The following is a 9,915-nucleotide window of genomic DNA, read 5'->3' on the forward strand; positions in this document are numbered from 1 at the left end:
AAATAGGATCATCCAAGAATGTTATGTACATTTAATATTCTATAAATTTTATACAGCTTGTCCAGACATAACCCAGGTCTTTTAATCACCTGAACTACAATTATGCTTCAAATGCCTGTTACACCTTTTTCACTAGGGAATAAAGTCGTGCTTAATGCACAGATGGATGTTTTATAGTGCAAGGACAGGGCTTGAAAACGGGTGATAAATTGGACACCGCTGTAATGTCAGTAGATTTGTGTACATTTGCATTTACCTGCATCCAGGATAATTAAAGGGTGTGGACACTTATGGTTACCTATGGATATGGAGCTTATTCAAGATGGCAGTATGTTTGAAATCCATGCATATGCTGTAAGTGGTGAGTAATTACCGATTGCATGCTATCACCCCTTTAAAATACTCGTTCATGAGTTACAGTACAGCCCGAAGACGTGATAATGTTTGTGTGCTCGCGGTTACAGGCAGCTTTGAACTTGAAACTGGACGCAGTTCAATGTCCCATGGAAGCCTATACAGGAGGTGATTTTGCGCCCTGTAGCTCAGCTTTTAAAGCCCACTACTTCGCGTTAAACGTGCTGAAAATGTTTTATATGCGAAAAAACTGTGGAAGTGTGGATGGAAACATGCAAGTAAGTGTTTTCGCAGTGCGCACAGCCTACTCCAGGCGCCATTCGGAGCGCGCGCAGGAACCTGCCCTCACCCTGCCTGCCTCGATTGAGAAAAACAAGGACACGTCCCATGAAAAAGAAGAAGGAGGGAAAAAAATCGATAGGATACTGACATTTGGTTCGTCCAATCAGGCTGGGTTTAAGGAAAGCACACCACTGGCGGCAGCCACTGAGCTGGGCTGTGCTGCGGGTTTGCTGCGGGAGCGCGCGAGTCGGTACAGGATGTCCTTTCCGCTAAAGCACGGTCCCGAACCCAGCACCATTGGCTAGATTTATGGAGGTTTTTTTTTTTTTTTTTCTTTTTGTTTTTTTTTTTGCTGATGCTTGCAAAACCAGCCGTGGTTGACACACAGAGTGAGTGCTTAAAGCCCCAGGCTATCTGCAGCTTGGTGAAATTAAAAGCTCGCGGTGCGAGCAGCAGCAGCAAAATGTGAAAAGAGCTTGTAGTGAAGCGTGTAGAGAAGTTAGAACTACACAGAGAACGTAGGAGGTCGTTTTTAAATTCATTTTGCGCATCCTGACTTCAACATCCCGCATGAAAATCTAAAGCGATCATCACGAAGGAGTTGAATTCCCTCAGAAGAATCGCGACGCAGAGGTTCAGTAAAACGGGTTAAAGCCTCGATCAGCAGAGCACAAGAGGGGCTGTGGAAGTGGTTCCACTCTTGGCCATACAGAGACAATAGAGATACCACGATACCTACTATACACACACACACACACACATACAATGATCAACCATAACATTAGAACCAGCTGCCTAATATTGTGTAGCTCTCCCTTGTGCCACCAAAACAGCTCTGACCCATCGAGGCATGGACTCCACAAGACCTCTGAAGGTGTGCTGTGGTTTCTGGCACCAAGACGTTAGCAGCAGATCCTTTAAGTCCTGTAAGTTGTGAGGTGGAGCCTCCATGGATCGGACTTGTTTGTCCAACACATCCCACACATCCCAGATGCTCAATTGGATTGAGATCTGGGGAATTTGGAGGCCAAGTCAACACCTTGAACTCTTTGTCGTCTTCCTCAAACTATTCCTGAACACTTTTTGCAGTGTGGCAGGGCGCATTATCCTGCTGAAAGAGATCACTGGCATTAAGGAATACCGTTGCCATGAAGGGGTGTACCTGGTCTGCAGCAATGTTTAGGTAGGTGGTACGTGTCAAAGTAAAATCCACATGAAAGCCAGGATCCAAAGTTTCCCAGCAGAACATTGCCCAGAGCATCACACTGCCTCTGTCAGCTTGTCTTCTTCCCACAGTGCATCCTGGTGCCATCTCTTCCCCAGGTAAGCGACACACACGCACCCGGCCTTCCACATGATGTAAAAGAAACGTGATTCATCAGACCAGGCCACCTTCCTCCATTGCTCCATGGTCCAGTTCTGATGATCACATGCCCACTGTAGGAGCTTTCGGCAGTGTACAGGAGTCAGCATGGTCACTCTGACCGGTCTGCAGCTACGCAGCCCCACACGCAGCAAGCTGTGATGCACTGTGTGTTCTGACACCTTTCTATCAGAGCCAGCATTAACTTTATCAGCAGTTTGTGCTACAGCAGCTCTGCTGTGGGATCGGACCAGACGGGCTAGCCTTCGCTTCCCACATGCATCAGTGAGTCTTGGGAGCCCATGACCCTGTCACGGATTGTCCTTCCTTGGACCACTTTTGGTAGGTACTAACCACTGCATACCAGGAACACTCCACAAGACCAATACAATAACATTATTATTATTACTGTTACTACTACTACCTTACAGCCTTGACCAGGATAAAGCATTTACTGTAGATGAATAAAAATACTACTACTACTACTACTAATAATTATTATTATTATTATTATTATTATTATTATTATTGTACTTGTTGTTCTTGTTCTTGTTCTTGTTGTTTTTACTGTACCATAAGATATAACAAGACAAATATATTATTATTTCACCACAGTGTTATAAATGTAAGCATCTCTTTAATGCAGCTAGCTGAGGAATTTAAAAGGACCACAAAAAATACTTTCATCCAGTCCTTGGCATGAATATGTATTTGTTAACAAATGTGCTGTGTAATTAAAATAGGCATGAGGTAATAAATTAATTTCAGATGAAAGGTAACTTAAGTTATTCAAGATCATTCAGTTTACCATTCTCTATTATCTAAGCAACCAGACTATCAGAGTAAACACCCAAATGTGGAATATTTTTGCAGTAGCTGAGTGTAATTTTCAGTGATCCTGGAGGTCAGTAGGTCAAGTTAGCTGTCTTACTGGGTCAGCTTAAAAAGGGGCCTCTTTTGTTTGCTAAACCTGATTTAACAGAAAACCCAGCATGGTTACGTTTTGCAGTGTCAGGATGTTTTAAAGTGCTGATCAATGCTCTACATCTGGTTGAAAGCAAAGCTGGCTGATATTAGCACATAGTAGTGGCTGTGACTGTTCAGACGGTATTTATTATGTCTATACTCTACGCAAGAAGATGGTTTGGCTAATAATCACAACAGATGTCTGGCCTAGGATCTGAATTAGGATCAAATACCCTTCAAAAATTCTGCTGATGCCAAGCGACCTGTCATCAGCGCCCAGCTCACTGTAACACAGTAAAGATCATCTTGATTATGAGATAAATTGTTAAAAGCAGTGGTGGCTTCTCCATAGGGGCAGGTGGGGACACCATTTATATTAGCCGTTCTACAAATGTTAATTTTCTAAAGGTCCTCTTTCACAACTCCATACATTTTAAATTCCACTGAAATGCTAATTACCTCTTTTGACTAACATTTTTTATAAATAGCAGAGTGCTCACTGCCCCACTTCCCCCATCCATAGTTGGGGTTATTCTTGCACCTAGTGGTCAAAAATGGGAACTACAACAAGCAGTAATAGAGGCTCACTGGGGCAGGAATCAGGTTGTCCCATACTCAGGTGAGGAGCAGAGATCAAAACAGTTGATAATAGGGTCACTTTTTTTTTTTTTTACTCCAAAATGGCCTAGCTTAAAATACTCTGTGTCTACCAAGATCTTTTTCTGTAGCATGTAATCTGATAATACTTTTCCACAAAGAATGTGTAAAAAAAATAAATAAAAAAAAAAACTGTACAAACTGTGTGTCTATGATGTACATTTCTATTTTAAAATATACTGCAAAGATCGGGAGAAAGAACAGGGGAGTATGGAGCGGCTAATGTTCGTACATCAGAAATGTGTGTGCACCACAGTGACATTGTTTCCAGCACAAAGGTTGAGAAAAAGACAAAAAATGTGCCTCCCTCTTCCAAAGCCTGAAATATTCTGGCTAGTTTTGGGTCTTTTGTGTGGTTTTTGAGATGTAGTTAGGCTGGAAATTTAGCTGAAACCTGGCAACCCTGGTTAATGATAGTAGCTCTTCTGCGTGCGCCCTGTTGTCAATGGGAAACACACCTGCTGTGTGGAACACAGATGAAAAAAAATTACATCTAAAATCACTCAAAACAAAGTACTAGACTGTATGCTTTCAACTCGCAACTGCCTATTACAGGGTTACCCTAAAATTTTATTAGATAGTAGCCTATAGCATAAGTCAAGTATAATATCCTCTTGATTTAATTTTAAGCCACTGCTGGTTAAAAGTGATTTAGAATAATTTTTGCACCATGGTACATTTGGAAAAATAAACAATGCCTACTCTTAATGTAAAGAAGTGCATTCACACCCAACTCATATGACCCTGTACAGTAAAAACAATGCAGTTTTTTTTACTTCATCTTTAGTAACTTCAGTTCCTTCATGGCCACTTCATGCCACAGAACTCAGTCAACCACAACATACCCTGCCAGATATGATCGCAGAAAAGATATGGGAAAATGTTTGTTCGCTCATTCACCTTTGCTAACCTTTTTGTGTTACTTTATTAGAATGCTCAAAAAAATTCTAGGCCAAAAAGGAAATAGTCCAGGAGACCTGCTGCTTGATTGGGGGCAGAAGCATACGAACAGATCTACTTACACAACAATGAAGAGCAACCTGGCCAAATCTCTGAAAACTCTCTGACAGTAACACATCATTTCCAGGACTAAATTAGGAGAGCACTAATTTAACAGCACGGCAGACAATGAGAATAGAGTGATCAGAAAACCGGAAAATGTTTACAGCTGGGCCTATTATTAGATATTTTGTGCAGATCCAAACATGATATCACATTTGGCTTCCCCACTGGGAGAGGAACATTTGCAAATGCCTGTATTATTTTAGATCTGCAATGTTTCATGTGTTTTTTGTTATTAATGAGTGATTTTTATGAGACTGAATAAAGATTTTTATTTTCCACGTCTGTCTGCCCAATAGTCATGTGCTTTGGCTGCTCCTCAGCTCTACAAGAAACCTGCACCAGGCATGGAGTGTAACCAACTCTGGTTTGTACTTGTGTTTATTTGGCCCCTAACCTGCACAAACAAAGGATTTAAACAGCCTTTTGCCAATGGCCCTCTTATCTTGCTGTGTACCCCTGATGTGTGCATAGTTTTAGCTTGTTCTGTGCATTGCACTTTCAGGGTCAATTAGTAGTATTCCCATTCTGTCTCTCACTCTGTTCTGACCACATGTGTTAATTCTTTCAACGTCCTCCTTATCTTGATGACAAGATAAGTGTGTAGGTATGTGCAGGATCATGGTTTGAAAGATGACAGACAGCTTGAGATGACCCATGCTCCTGCTAATTACGAAAAAAGATTCAAGATTCAACTTTATTATCATATACACAAGCTCCTTGTACAATGCAATTCTCAGTTTGCCTGCTCTCACAAATGCTGCAGTTGAAAATAAAGGATAAAAAGTAACTAATAAAAATAAAGAATGAAGACCACTGTTTAAAAATTGTGCAATATGTTGTACAGAACTGGAGCAAGATAAAAATGTCATAAAAACAGAAACCAGAAAAACTCTGACATAAATTATAGTGGCATGTCTGTAATTTTCATACAAAAAGAAGAAAGCAGGTGCATGCCATATGATACTACAGTAGTCTGGGTCAATTTACTGAACTCACATTACTGAAATTGCAGGTATTATCCATTAATGCAATGCTGTTAATGCAATGAACCATACCACAATTTCATCCAAACTGACAGTATGTGTTCTATTCACATGGGATGTGTTGTCACATGGTATAAATCAAATAGGATGTTATGTCCCCTCCCACTAAACTATGTTACTTCACCTTTTCTTTTTACCCTTTCATTTTAGAAATTTTTACAATAGCAGATAAAATGATACTTTGGGTTTTTAAGGAAATGAAATAAAGATATCTCTGAAGTGTTAAAATTTTCTGTTAAAATATTCAGCTACATTTGGATATTAAATTTGGTGAAATATTTGTGTGGACATGTGATACTCTAAATTTGCTAACTTGCTACATCACTGATGTAGCTGATGGCATGTCTATAAGGAAACGGTTTTGTTGTGCTGCTTCAACGCCTCTGCCATCTAAAGCTGTTCTCTTATATTAGTGAAAGAAAGGAAAAAATTCCTGTTAGAAAAAAAGGTACTATGCAGGTATATATTCGTTTTCTAATGTACAGTGTAAAGGCACTCTCAAATGCATAACAATGGCAATTAAGGTACAATTATGCACCTTAAATAATGTCTATCTGCAGTGATGTTCATCAAACTAAACATGCAAAAGCGAGACCCTTGAGGTTACTCCTCAGGTGACAAGATTCTGTACTTTTTTAAACCTCCAGTTTTAACACTTTTTATTCTATGAGTGTGGGAAGAGCCTGCACCCACAAGTCCATGCCATGCACGTGCTCATAATCAGGCACATGTCAGCACTGAGGGTGATAATATATTTGATAATGATCTGTTGATGGAGATGGTGATAGTTGTAGAGGAGCCATGCAGCTTATGTGTTGGTGTGTTGTGCATGTGAAAGAAAGGAAAAGTGAGTGTGTAATTGGACATTTATGAAGATTTGGGGCCCTAAGCAACTCAATCAGGGACTCCCTACCCCCTAACTCAATCATATTATTTTGTATGTAAGAATGAAAAATAATTTATAATGTAATGATTTTGATCAGGGAATCATTTTAATGCTAAGGTGTTTCTGTGGCTTTTTATTCTCACTCTCACTCGGGTCTATTTTAAATCCCCTTTGTTCTCTTTATTTATTAATATCACTCCCTATTTGTCATTTGTCAATTGCTATTAAACACCTCTAAGACAAACATCATTATCTGTTTCCCACCACACTGACAAGGGACATATAGAAATCGTTCCTCTTTCACGTCTGCGGCTAAACTTACTATTGTTCAAGTGGCAATAGTTCCTCTGTTTGACTATAGTGACAGAGTCTATAGATATGCATGTAAAGTGCATTATAAAACTTGGCAGTTCTCACATTCCTCTATAGTGTTTGCGACAAATACTCATTTTAAAACACATCACTGCTCTCTTTACTACCTAGTCAAATGTAGCTGCGTAATATCCATCGGTTCACTTTAAGTTACAAGACTCTTCTTGAGTCAGTCCTTTTCTTATTTATGTCTCTTGCTACAATCAGTGTCTGTTAAGTATGACACTAGGTTCACTCTCCATATTCAATAAAAAGTTCCTAAATCCAATACTTCATTTGGTTTCTCATAGTTTCAGTATTGGAATATGCTACAAAACCATTAAAAAACATGTACCCCATTTCTGTTTTTAAGAATTCTGTTAACACTTTTACAGAAACAGAAAACCTGTTTTCTTCCTTAATAAGCACTTTTATAGATTTGCTATGGTGCCTTTGTTTTTGTCTTCTATTGACCTTTTCTTGTAATTTTGTTCTCTGTAGTTTTTTTCCTTCTTCCTTCCACTTTATGTTTCTATCCCCTTCAAGTGGCTTTGCAATATGGCGCTTGAAGGGGATAGAAATAAGAATTTGTTCTGAATAACTTGCATTTATTACTTAGGTTGCATTTATTCATTAGGTTTTGTTCCTAATAAAGTAAAGCTGTTGTTACAGACAATTATAATAACGATATAATTATATTGTTATAAAAACAATATAATAAAAAGTAGCCTAACTACATTACTGTGTAGATGTTTAAGGTAGGATCTGTGAAGATAATAATATTATCCCAAGTTAGTAGCTAGATAATTAGCAAAAAGACTGGTGCTTACTTCAAAACACTTGACAAGACTCAACAATGAATATTAAAAGACAATGTGACATGTACAAGGTTTACTTATCAGGAGAAATTTAGTTTTACTGACAGTTCAAAAAAATCATTTCACTATTCAAACATAGGACGAGGCATTTAAAGTAGTCTGGAACAATTGTACTCGATAACTAATCGACTTTGTTTAGTGTTAATTATTCTTTCATCCCTGAGGTTATCAAGTTAGCCAATAACTTTTTACTTAAAGAAAATGGGCAAAAGGACACTTTAAATGGTTAGTATTCATTTTTACCAACATTTATTTTTTTTTTTTTAACCATTTCCCTTTTTGATTTTTATCTAAGCACTTTATCATGATCTTCTCCAAGCACAAACCTTAACTTGGGTATGTTTTAAACTTTTAATGTTCCATTCTCTGTTCTTTTCATACCTTAGAAATGCCACCTGTAATTGCCAAAACCATGGACCCCAGGACTGTGTGTACAAAGAAGCATTATGGTCAATCAAAACTAGCCCATAAACAAGTCAAAAATATGACCCTTCCACATTCTATACACTGCTATAAAACTCCAAGTGTACAGCAATATATAAAAAGTAGTATCATGGTGACATGGTTGTGCAGCATTCAATCCGGCGCTTGCGTTACTGTCTGTGTTGGGTTGCGCACATTCTCTTTGTCTGTGATCTTTTCCTCTGGGTTCTCTGCTTTCCTTCCACCTCCTAAAAACAGGTGTGCTGGCTAGACAAAATTTCCCTAGGTGGAAATGAGTGTGCAGATGTGTGTGTGTGTCTGTGTGTGTGTGTGTGTGGTGCCCTCCTGGTGTCCCATGCAGGGTGTGTTACTGAGATAGGCTCCGGATCCACCACAGCCCTGACCAGGATAAAGAAGTTACTGGAGATGAATGAATGAATCATACAAAAATCAGATGATGAATCATACACTGCCCGGCCAAAAAAAAAGCCGCTGTTTAGATTTTAATAGGCAAATACATAAGAGTCTATGAATGGATCATTATTAGAGTGATTATAATGTTTCTAGCATGTTACATGTTTGGCAACAGTTCTTTTAATCTTAAAAGATGAAGTGTGTAGCTTTTTAAGTCAAGATCTTGACCAAAACTTGATGCACCGCTTGATGGAAATAAATGTTGTGATGTTATTTCCATCATGAGTTGCATCAATTTTTGGTCAAGATCTTGTATTGACAATGCAAGAGATGAGCACTGTTTAAAGTCTCCTCCAGCACATCCCAAAGACTTTCACCGAGGTTAAGGTCAGGACTCCGAGGTGCCAATTCATGTGTGAAAATGATTCTTTATGCTCTCTGAACCATTCTTTCACAATTTTAACCCTGATGAATCTTGGCAGTGTCGTCCTGGAATATGGCCATGATACGTCTTTCTACATGGTTATTAAAGAACTAAAAAGCTACACACTTCATCTTTTAAGATTAAAAGAACTGTTGCCAAACATATAACATGCTAGAAACATTATAATCACTCTAATAATGATCCATTCATAGACTCTTATGTATTTGCTTATTAAAATCTAAACAGCAACTTTTTTTTGGCCGGGCAGTGTATAATTAAATGATCGGTGAGATGCTTTTCTGCTCACTATGGTTATAAAGAGTGGTTATTTGAGTTTCCATAGCCTTCCTGTCAGCTCAAACGAGTCTGGTCATTCTCTGTTGTTTCTCACCAACAAAGTATTTTGCTGCAGAGCTGCTGCTCACTGGATGTTTCTTGTTTTTGCGCACCATTCTGCTGAAAAGAATGTTGTGTGTGAAACTCCCAAGAAATCAGCAGTTTCTGTAATATCAAACCAACCGTCTTGCACCAACAACCATGCCATGGTCAAAGTCACTGAGATCACATTTTTAAAAATTATTGTTTATGTTGATCTATGTGTTGATCTTTGAAGTTGATCTTTCTTCTTAGAAATATAGTCAAGTCCCATGTTCTTGATAGCTTGATGTCTGTCTGCAAAATGTGCAGGATGCATGAACTAGCATACATGCCACCTACACTGACCTGGAGAACTGCAGATGAGACAAATTGTTAACTTCAGTATCACTCCAACTAAGCCCTCTAACCAAGCAATTTGTAGACTGGTGCTG

This window comes from Pangasianodon hypophthalmus, chromosome 18 (assembly GCF_027358585.1).
Source record: "Pangasianodon hypophthalmus isolate fPanHyp1 chromosome 18, fPanHyp1.pri, whole genome shotgun sequence".
Taxonomy (NCBI): domain Eukaryota; kingdom Metazoa; phylum Chordata; class Actinopteri; order Siluriformes; family Pangasiidae; genus Pangasianodon; species Pangasianodon hypophthalmus.